Consider the following 10501-nt stretch of genomic DNA (forward strand, 5'->3'; position numbering starts at 1 on the left):
ACTAATATATTCTATGTTTATAAAGTCTATCAATACTTCTCTTTCATAATATTTTTTGACTTTTATTTAATAAAATCTAATAATTCATAAAAAATAATACATCTAATACATACAAAATGATTGAACTGATCTTAGACATACCTAGGTCTATGTACATTATTGTTGGAGTACATTATTGTTGGAGTAAGTATGAGAATGATACATGAGAGTTGAAAATAGAAAAAACTTAAAATAGAGAAGAGAAAAAGAGTAAGCTTGAGTTATGATTATATTTAAGGTTTAATTACTCTGATGGTTCTTATAGTTTCACCAAATTTTTAATTATATTTGCTATTTTTAATTTTTTTATATTAAAATATATTTATATATGTATATACTAATATATTCTATGTTTATAAAGTCTATCAATACTTCTCTTTCATAATATTTTTTGACTTTTATTTAATAAAATCTAATGATTCATAAAAAGTAATATATCTAATACACACAAAATGATTGAGCTGATTTTAGACATACCTAGGTCTATGTACATTATTGTTGGAGTACATTATTGTTGGAGTAAGTATGAGAATGATACATGAGAGTTGAAAATAGAAAAAACTTAAAATAGAGAAGAGAAAAAGAGTAAGCTTGAGTTATGATTATATTTAAGGTTTAATTACTTTGATGGTCCCTATAGTTTCACCAAATTTTTAATTAAGTCCCTATACTTTTTTTCCTTTTAATTGGGTCCATATACTATAATTTTATTTTCAATTTAATTCTTGTCGTGACAAAAACGTTTAAAATAACAGAATATTCTATTAAAAATGAATATTCCCATTGTTAAAATTAAAAACCAAATTAAAGAGACTATAATTTTTTAAAAATTCCAAAATACTCCTTCACATTTTACCACACTCATACCTTGCCCTAAGTTCTTCGCTGAGCTTCCCTGTCGTCGCGTTTCCTCCGCTTGGCATTTGTTGCTGGTCGTCCACCGTCACTTATCGTAACCCTGGTGTGCTCCACTACTCGCAGAATGCCACGCCGCTCCTCTATCGCCATTCCCTTTGCGTCCCTTTCACCCGCGTTCATCATCACCATTCCCTTCGCTTATTCACTCGCGTTTGTCATCGCCGTCTCTTTCGCTGGCATCCTGTCGCTACGCCATCCCCATTGAATTTGATGTGAGTTTGTTTGATTCTTTTGTTTCTACTTCTATTTCTGTTCATGTTTGATTCTCTTTGTTTCTGTTTCTTTTCTTGTTTGGATGTGAGTTTGTTGAATTTTTTTAAATGAACATTTGTTGAATTTGTTTAATTGTTTTGTTCCTATTTAATACCTCCTGTTTGATTCTCTTTTTGTTCCTATTTGCTGAATTTGTTTAATTTGTTTAATTGTTCATGTTTTCTAATTTTGTTTAATTGTCGGATTTACTTTCAAATTTCGTTTAATGTTCCCCATCCATTTTCTGTTATAATTGCTCGTGAAGAAAGTATGCTTCATCCATCTCGTAAAATCACCTTTTTGTTTTAATGTTATTTTCTGATGGTGCTCATGTATGTATATATGTTATTAAATCTTGTTGTAGAATGATGAATGAATGCTAATAAGTGATTTGACTTTATTTGAGTGCTTTTATAGGATTTCAGCAAGGAAACATAGATAAACTGGGACATGGAGTTTATGAGCCTTTGGATGTGAATCTCCTCCCACCTCCGCATCTAATATATTCTGAGAATCCTAGTGATTCTGGGAAGGTTAGTCACATGGAATGATTTAATCGTCTGCTATTAGTTTATTATGTTCCCTGCCTCCGGCTATTAATCACATCCCTTAATCTCTTTGGCAAAGAATAGTCCTTACAAGAGGATTACCAATTAGTTAGCATTGGATTGATCTATATATATATTATATAAAAGATAATTAAGTTGGGTGGCAACATTATAAAAGCCATACTCTTACAAATCTTGTAATAAAAAAATGACTCTTCACTTCAGAACTTGTCTCATGATTTTCTTTTCATTTATAAATTTTAAGCTACAGTAACATGTAGGTTTATAATCAAGTAAGACATAGGTGTAATGATAAAGAATTTTTGAAGAATAAACACTGCGAGCTTCCTTAGTATTAGAGTGAGCTATGCTTACTATCAATTTTCTTGCCAAAGGAAGGACAAAATTTTATAGAGGTGAAGGAAGTTATGAAATAGAGTTTAGAATGTACTTTTAAACATGGCTTCAGAATTTTTAATTTTGTCTCTTTAAAGAAGATTCTTGCAAATCGTTTAAATTTCTCACTGAAAAATAACTATGTTTTAAACTATTTGAGCTTCAAATCAAGCACCATTGCTTGAGCTAACGACTTTCAAATGGGTCTACAGAAACTTTGATTAAGTAGCTTGTGATTCTAAACAAGCAAAAACAAAAACACAGCATAATAAATTTTCTTTGGATTTTGCTTTTAAATTTGTTTTGTATCTAATGCTTTGAAATTAATAATTTCTTGTTTAAGGGAATCTTTCCTTTCTTGATTCTTGTATCAAATGGTTTTGATTGGTATTATCAAAACGATGCCCCACTCCACTATGGTCAATTTTTGATATAACCTCTAAAATGATCATTTTTTATATAATGGTTCAATTTGTGTGATGATTAATCTTTTTCTTTTCTTTTTTCAATCTAGACATTGGTTTGGTGTCAGTTACCATACATTGCTCTTTCAAAATCCTTCTCGGCTCAGAAACCAACAGTTATCAATGTTATTGTTGATCCCTTGTTATTGTTAATTCCTATGCTGATTCAGAGAATGGGAGGCTACAACACAAGAACTAATTTTTAATTTATATGTATTACACTGAAATTATGTTTTTTATGGTTTTTGTTTTTAGATTTCAAATTTCAATAACACAAATTATATAGTCTTGTGGTTTTTATGGTGTACCATGATATAATAAAGACACAAATTATATTTCTGTTTCATTTTATCCCTTCTTTTTGTTGTATGTTCTTAAGATAAGGTATTTTGAAAGTAAAAAAAGGTATTTTTGGTACAATTTGTATATAAATAAGCAAAAAAGAATGATAGTGACAAAATAAAAAGGACTATAGGAATATCTTTCATGTCGTAAAATCATTAAATAGCGATTATAGGAATATCTTTCATTGAATATTTATAGTTTCACCGAATTTTCAATTAGGTCCCTATACTTTTTTTCTTTTCAACTGGGTCCCTAAGGGTATACAAGTAATTTCACAATTCACTAACATTTTTTTAACGTTTAACGTTAACGGGGACTTAATTGAAAAAAAATTAACGTACAGGGACCCAATTGAAAAGAAAAAAAAGTATAGAGACCTAATTGAAAATTCGGTGAAACTATAGGGGCCTGCAGAATAGTTAAACCTATATTTAATTGAGAATAATTATTTTACATTGAGTAAGTGCTGCTTATATATGTGACTGGCACAGTGCCTATTAAAGAAAAGCTAACTACATATTAATTAAAATTAACTTTTGATAACAGAGTTATATGAAAGACAACAGTACCTCTATACCTCTTCCTCCCTAGACTCATGTTGGCTTGATATCCAATCTGAGTTTGTTTTTAAACTTGTGAAAGAGCATAGTAGGTACTGATTTTGTCATAATATCAGCTACCTGCTCACTGGAGAGAACATGAGTTAGTGAAATCAGATTATGAATGACTCTTTTTCTAACAAAAAAAAAGATTCAATTCAAAGCGTTTGGTTCTTTGATGAAGGATTGGATTATACGCTAACAACACAGCTGACATATTTTCAGAAAAAATTGTTGGTGAGGCACTGGAAGACTGTTTCATTTTGAGCAGCAAGTTCTGTACCTAGATGAGTTCTAAAAAGGTTGCTGCAAGAGCTGAAAGTTCTGCTTCTGTCGAGCTGCGACTCACTGTGCTTTATTTAGTGCATTTTCAAGAAATCAGATCAGAGCCAAATTAAACACATTATCCAGATATAGACCTTCTATTATCCAAGTCCGAAGCTTAAACCGATTCTGAAAAAGTAGTAAGTCTTAAGTCAGTTGGTTCGTGAAAATGTAATGCTTGATCAGAGGTGCCAGCTAGATATCTCAATATTTTCTTTGCTGCGCACCAATGACCCTTGCTTGGTTTAGCCATAAATTGAATTATTTTGTTCATGAAATAAGCAATGTTTGGGCTGGTAATGGTGACATATTGTAAACCACCTACAATGCTTCTAAACAAAGTAGGATCTTAGAAAAAAAAAGAAAATCCTCTATTGGAGTAGTAAGTCTAGAAGTGGAAACCATAGGAGTATTTAATGGTTTATATTCATGTATACCACCTCTTTGAAGAAGATCATGTATGTATTTAGTCTAATTCAAAGTAATAATATAATGAGAATGTCTAACAGCTTCAATATCTAGGAAAAAATTGAAATCACCAAGGTCTTTTAACAGAAATAATTTATTCAATAATTGTTGATTTTCATTTTCATCACTTTTAGTTACTAACATATCATCAACATATATTAGTATGTATGTGACAGATTGAGAAGTAAATCTAGTGAATAAACTTGGGTCTGATTTAGTGTTGTGAAATCCTAAAGTTTTAAGAGAAGCAGTAATAGTTAAAAACCAGGCTTAAAGAGCCTATTTAAGGCCATAGATGGCTTTATTTAATTTACAAACCAAAGTGAGGATTAAAGTGTTCAAAACCTTGTGATTGAGACATATATATAGTCTCATGGAGGTGGCCATTGAAAAAAGGATTATGAAAATCATATTGCTTGATTCTCCATCCCTTATATAAGGCTATGGTAATGATGATTTTAATTGGATGGAGATAGATATCTTGTAAAACTGATAAACTCCAATTTTGTGATTTATCTTGTGCTTATTTTGGGGAATTTTATCACCTTTTCTCATATTTATTCAATGAAATAGCATGATTTTGTAATTCTCCCTAGATTTGTGCTTAAATGTGAAAAAAATACTTTTTAAGCCCTAAAATTGGTGATTTTAATTTACTTTAATTCCATTCGATGCTTTGATATGTTTGTTGAGTAATTTTAGGTTCATAAGGCAAGTATTGGATGGAAGAAATGAGGAGAAAAGCATGCAAGCGGGAGAACTCATGAAGAAATGAAGGAACCGTAAAACTGTCAAGTCTGACCTCCTGGCACTCAATCGACCATAACTTGAGCTACAGAGGTCTAAATGAGCGGTTTCAGTTGCGTTAGAAATCTAATATCTGGGGATTCGAAATGATATAAAATTTGCCATATGTTGTTTCGCGTATAGGGGCACGCACGCGCCATGTACGCGTGCGCACCGATGCTGCTCGTGGCCCACTTAAGTGAAATCGCCCCCAGCATTTTCTGAAGCACTTTGGGCCCAACCCAAATCATTTCCAATGCTATTTCATACAGAAATCAAGCTTGGACAAGGGGGGAGCAATTGTTTGGTAGTATAGCATCATGTAGGTTAGTTTCTAGAGATAGAAGCTCCCTCTTCTCTCTAGAATTAGGTTAGGTTAGGTTAATCCATCCTAGATCTAGGCATGATTTCTTGATTTCATCTTGTTTTCTTTACAATTTCTTGTTTCTACTACTCTAGTTTTCTTAGTTCTCTTGTCAATTTTACTTTTATGTCTCTTTTGTGATGATGAACTCATGTTGGATTTGGATTTTCTTTTTAATGAAATTTAATGTTGATGTTTCTTTTATTGATGATTTGAGTTGTTGATTATTTTTCTTGCTATTTATAGTTGGTAGATTTTACTATTCTTGCACATTTACCATGCTTTCCATTTGTACCCACCAAGTGTTTGACAAAATACTTGGTTGGGCTTTAGAGTAGATTTTGAGCATTCTTGGCTTGGAAAGAGTAATTAGGTGATCTTGAGTCATGAATACCCAACTAATGTTGGTGATCTAGAGTTGTTAGTTAATATGATTTCCATTAATTCTAATCTTTTGCTAATTCTATTAGTAAGTTGATTAGTACATTTGGATTGAGGTTAACTAGTCTTGTTTGACTTTCTCTCATGGAAGATAATGTGATACCTTCTTCTAATATTGGAGATGACGAAATGAGATAGATTCTTGTTATTATAGTGATATGATTGATTAGTCTTGTTTGATGTTCTCCCTATGTGTTGGAGTTGACTAAATAAGATGAACTAATCATTGCATGACTAGGATGGAAAGCCTATGTTCTCAACCTTTGCCATGAATGTCTCCCTTTATTACTTGTTTTCTTTAGCTACTTGCTTGATTCACTTTTCTTGCCATCTATTTTTCTTGCCCTCTTACCAATCAAAACCACCCTTTACCCCCTTCATAGCCAATAATTGACCACTTCATTGCAATTTCTCGTGAGACGACCCGGAGTCCAAATACTCCAGTTAATTCTTATTGGGGTTTGTACTTGTGACAAAACCATAAATTTAATTTGATTCGAGGATTTACTATCGGTTTGGACTATACTAACAATGGAATTATTTTGTGGAATTTTGAACCAGTATCAATTCAAGCAATCAAATTAATGCAGCTTCTCTCTAGAATTAGATTACGTTAGGTTAATCCATCTTAGATCTAGGCATGATTTCTTGATTTCATCTTGTTTCCTTTACAATTTCTTGTTTCTACTACTCTATTTTTCTTAGTTCTCTTGTCAATTTTACTTTTATGTCTCTTTTGTAATGATGAACTCATGTTGGATTTGGATTTTCTTTTAATGAAATTTAATGTTGATGTTTCTTTTATTGATGATTTGAGTTGTTGATTTATTTTTCTTACAATTTGTAGTTGGTAGATTTTACTATTCTTGCACATTTACCATGTTTTCCATTTGTACCCACCAAGTGTTTGACAAAATGCTTGGTTGGGTTTTAGAGTAGTGATAAACCATTATTTTATGAGTTATATTGTGTTTAATTGAGTGATTTTATCAAGTCTTTCACCCACTTATTCATATGATTAGCATGCTATTACAAGTCCTTCCCAAAATTGTTCTATTATTGAAAACTTGCTTCCTAAAGATCTTTTAATTGTATATTTTATTCTCCTTTATACCATTCGATGCCATGATCTGTGTGTTAAGTGTTTCAGGCTTCATAGGGCAGGAATGACTTAGAGAATGGAGAGGAAGCTTGCAAAAATGGAAAGAAAGCAAGAAATTGAGGAAATGACCAGCGAGAAGTGATGCGGGTGCATGCTCACGCGACCGCGCAAAATGGAGGAAAACGCAGTGACGCGCTCGCATGCCTGACGCAAACGCGTGGATTAAAAACTGCATGAGTGTCGCGAATGCATGGACAACGCGCATGCGTGGCACGAAAAAATACTGAATGACGCGAACGCATGGACGATGTGGTCGCATGACGTGCGCGATCTGCAGAATTTACAGGAATCGCTGGCATGGGTTCTGGGCGGCGTTTTGACCCAGCTTTCGGCCCAGAAACGCAGATTAGAGCCAGGGATCATGCAGAGACAAAAGACAATTCACATTCCGCATAATTTTCAGTTTTAGTTTTTGGATCTAGAGAGAGAATTCTACCTCTTCCTCTAGGTTTTTCTTTACATTCATAGTTTAGGATTTGAAGATTTCACTTTCGTTATTGAGAAGAGTCTACCTCCGGAACTAGTCATTCAAGTTTGTTTACTTACCTTTCACTTACTCTTTCATATCCTTAATTTGTCCAGAGTTACAATTGAATTATTTCTAGAGTTCATTAATACAAGACTATTTTTTTAATTGATCTCTTTGATTATTGTTTATCATGTCTCTTTTTATTTTCCCTTTTAATTTTGTGAAGTCTACATTTATGATAATGGAGTAGTTTCCCAACTTGATTGGGAGTTGATTAAAAGAAGAACCTTGAGTTGAAATACTCAAGAGTTCAATTTTAATTGGTTCATTATTGGTTGGCTTGTTAGTAACTAACTCTAATTCTTCCTAAGGGAAAGGATTAGGACTTGTGAATAGCAGAGGGGGAAGAAGAAGAGAAAACGGAGGAGAAGAAGAGGACGGTGCTGGCGAGGCTGGGTGCCACCGTCACCGTCGCCATCAAACCAGAAGAGGATGAGAGAGAGAGAGAGAGAGTGTGTGTGTGTGTGTGACGTTGAGGGAGAGAGAAGGAGGGAGAGAGTTTAAGAGAGATGCCATCGTCGCACCAGTCACCGTTGCTACCGTCGACAGAAGTCATCACCAGAGAGATGCGATAAAGCTCTGCTGCTACTACTGCCATGGCTGACGCCCTTCCAGCTGTTGCCGTGGTTGTTGCCACCGTGCATAGTCGCCGAGAGCTGCACTAACAATGCCAAAGTCAGTCACTGGAGCTGCGGCTGCTTCATTCTTGGTTATTTTTTGTGTGCAGTAAGTTGTTTTGCTCCGAAAATCCTTTTAGTAGTTGTTCTGTTATATGTTTCTAAGATTTTTGTGACGTTATTGCCATAGGGTTGAGTTTCGGTTATTGCATATCACGATTAAAGTTGCTGCTGTTACTGTAAAGTAGTATGGAGCTGTGGTTGCAGCTACTGCTGTTGTAGGCCGAAAGAATAAGGGTCTTGACGCATTTTGTAGCTTACGGGTTTTGACTATTTGAGGTAGGGGCTTTTTTTCTTAAAAAAATTATTTTATTACCAAGAATTGTTATAAGTCGATATTGATATGAAAAATATATTTTTATGATTACGTGAGTTTTATTGATTGAAATGAGTTGTTTTGGATGAATGTAATTATTTGCCTGATTGATTTATTGACTGTTTGAGAAGGATGGTATTTTGATTTATTGGTTGACTTTGTTGAACTAGTTTTCTTGAGGTATAGCTAAATGATTGGTTACTGTAATTTTAGTTATGTTGATTTCTTTGTTTTGGATGCTGGATTACAATTGGTTTGGTAATGTATATTTATTTGAGAATGTTTAGTTGGTTGTTGTTGAACTAGTCGCTTGATAGTTATATTGGTTTTTTGATTCGTTGGAGTCACTGATTACTTGATTGAATTATTGATTGACTGAGCTGGTGTTGTGGTAGTTAATGAAAGCTTGATTTGGAATCAGAATTATGTGTTTATATTGAGAAATGATTTTATCTTGGAAATCTGATTTGTATGTTTATATTGAGGAATGACTTGGTTTTGAAACTAATGGAAAAGATTGAGAGATGGTTTGGATGGAACCCTTGAAGGGTGGTAAAGTTCAAATTTTAGGAGAGATGCTGTCGAAATTTTTATATATTTCAGTATAATTTGTAAATAGGACGATTTTTAAGTCTTCTGAAAGAGGTTTAAGTTTGAAATTGTTTTGAAGTAGCTTTGAAGGTTCCAAAAAATATTGCAAAAATTGGTGTTGGTTTTTAAGAAAAATGATTTGAGAGAAAGTATTATATGGTATGTAAACCCGTCTGTGAATTTTAGATTAAATGATAAATAAAGGCGATTCATGGCGTGATGTGAACTATATATATATATGTGTGTGTGTGTGTGTGTGTATTGCATGGAAAGTAAATAGGCTAAGTATGATTTTGAATTGTGATAAATAAGAGTATAAAGACTTATAGTTTCGATTATGATCATAAATTAAGTTTGATTATGATTATGAGTATGATTGATTGTGATTATTATTGAAATGCGATTGTGGCTTGGCAAGATCTGGGTGTTATCTCGCTTGCGTAGTGATGTGATATTGGTTCCGGACAAGGTCGCTGGTCTTATCCCACTTGTTCCTGGTTATGGTGTGGTGTGAGGACGATGGTGTTGTCCCACTCGCAGATAGGCAATTGAGGATGGAGGATTCCCTCTCTTGCTGTGATAAACAAGTTGAGGACGAAGGATTTTTTCTCTTGTTGCGTTGTGGATGTGGGAAAGGTGGTAGGGCACTCTTGTAACACCCTAATATTCAAATCCTTATGCTCGAGTCATAAGTCAATGATATTACGGTGGTACGACTCTCAGGTGGATTTTTAATATATAAACATAGGTAATTTTGAAAGGAGTATTAATCGAGAAGCCTGAAAAGAGTAGAAATAAAATCGCGAAGACGTATCACTCACGATTCGACAAATCGAAAAGATAAAACATGAAGCCGAAAGCGATATATGGACAAGGCATAAAGGAGATTAAGAGATAGATAACAGATAGATATATATAACATAAGTAAATAGCCACTAGTCGCGACCCGCGAAGTTTAGGCCGGCTAGGGTACAGTATGAAAGTAGTTGACAACAGAACATCCTAATCTCTCCCAAATGAAACATAAGAGCCTCTATAGGCAAGTTCCAAAAGAGTTCAACACATAATATAATATCTTCAAAACAAAGGTGGAGAGATTCTAAGCAAAACACAAAGTAGAGAAAATAAAGATCTTCGCCGGCTCTCAGACGAACCACAGCTCACTTCTGAGCACCTGGACCTGTATCTGAAAAACAAGAGATATATACGGAATGAGAACCCCGGGCCCATGGGTTCCCAGTACGGTAAAAGTGCCAAATAAATACAATGCACTGCAATAAAA

The sequence above is a fragment of the Arachis duranensis genome, chromosome 1 (genome assembly GCF_000817695.3).
Source record: "Arachis duranensis cultivar V14167 chromosome 1, aradu.V14167.gnm2.J7QH, whole genome shotgun sequence".
Lineage (NCBI taxonomy): Eukaryota > Viridiplantae > Streptophyta > Magnoliopsida > Fabales > Fabaceae > Arachis > Arachis duranensis.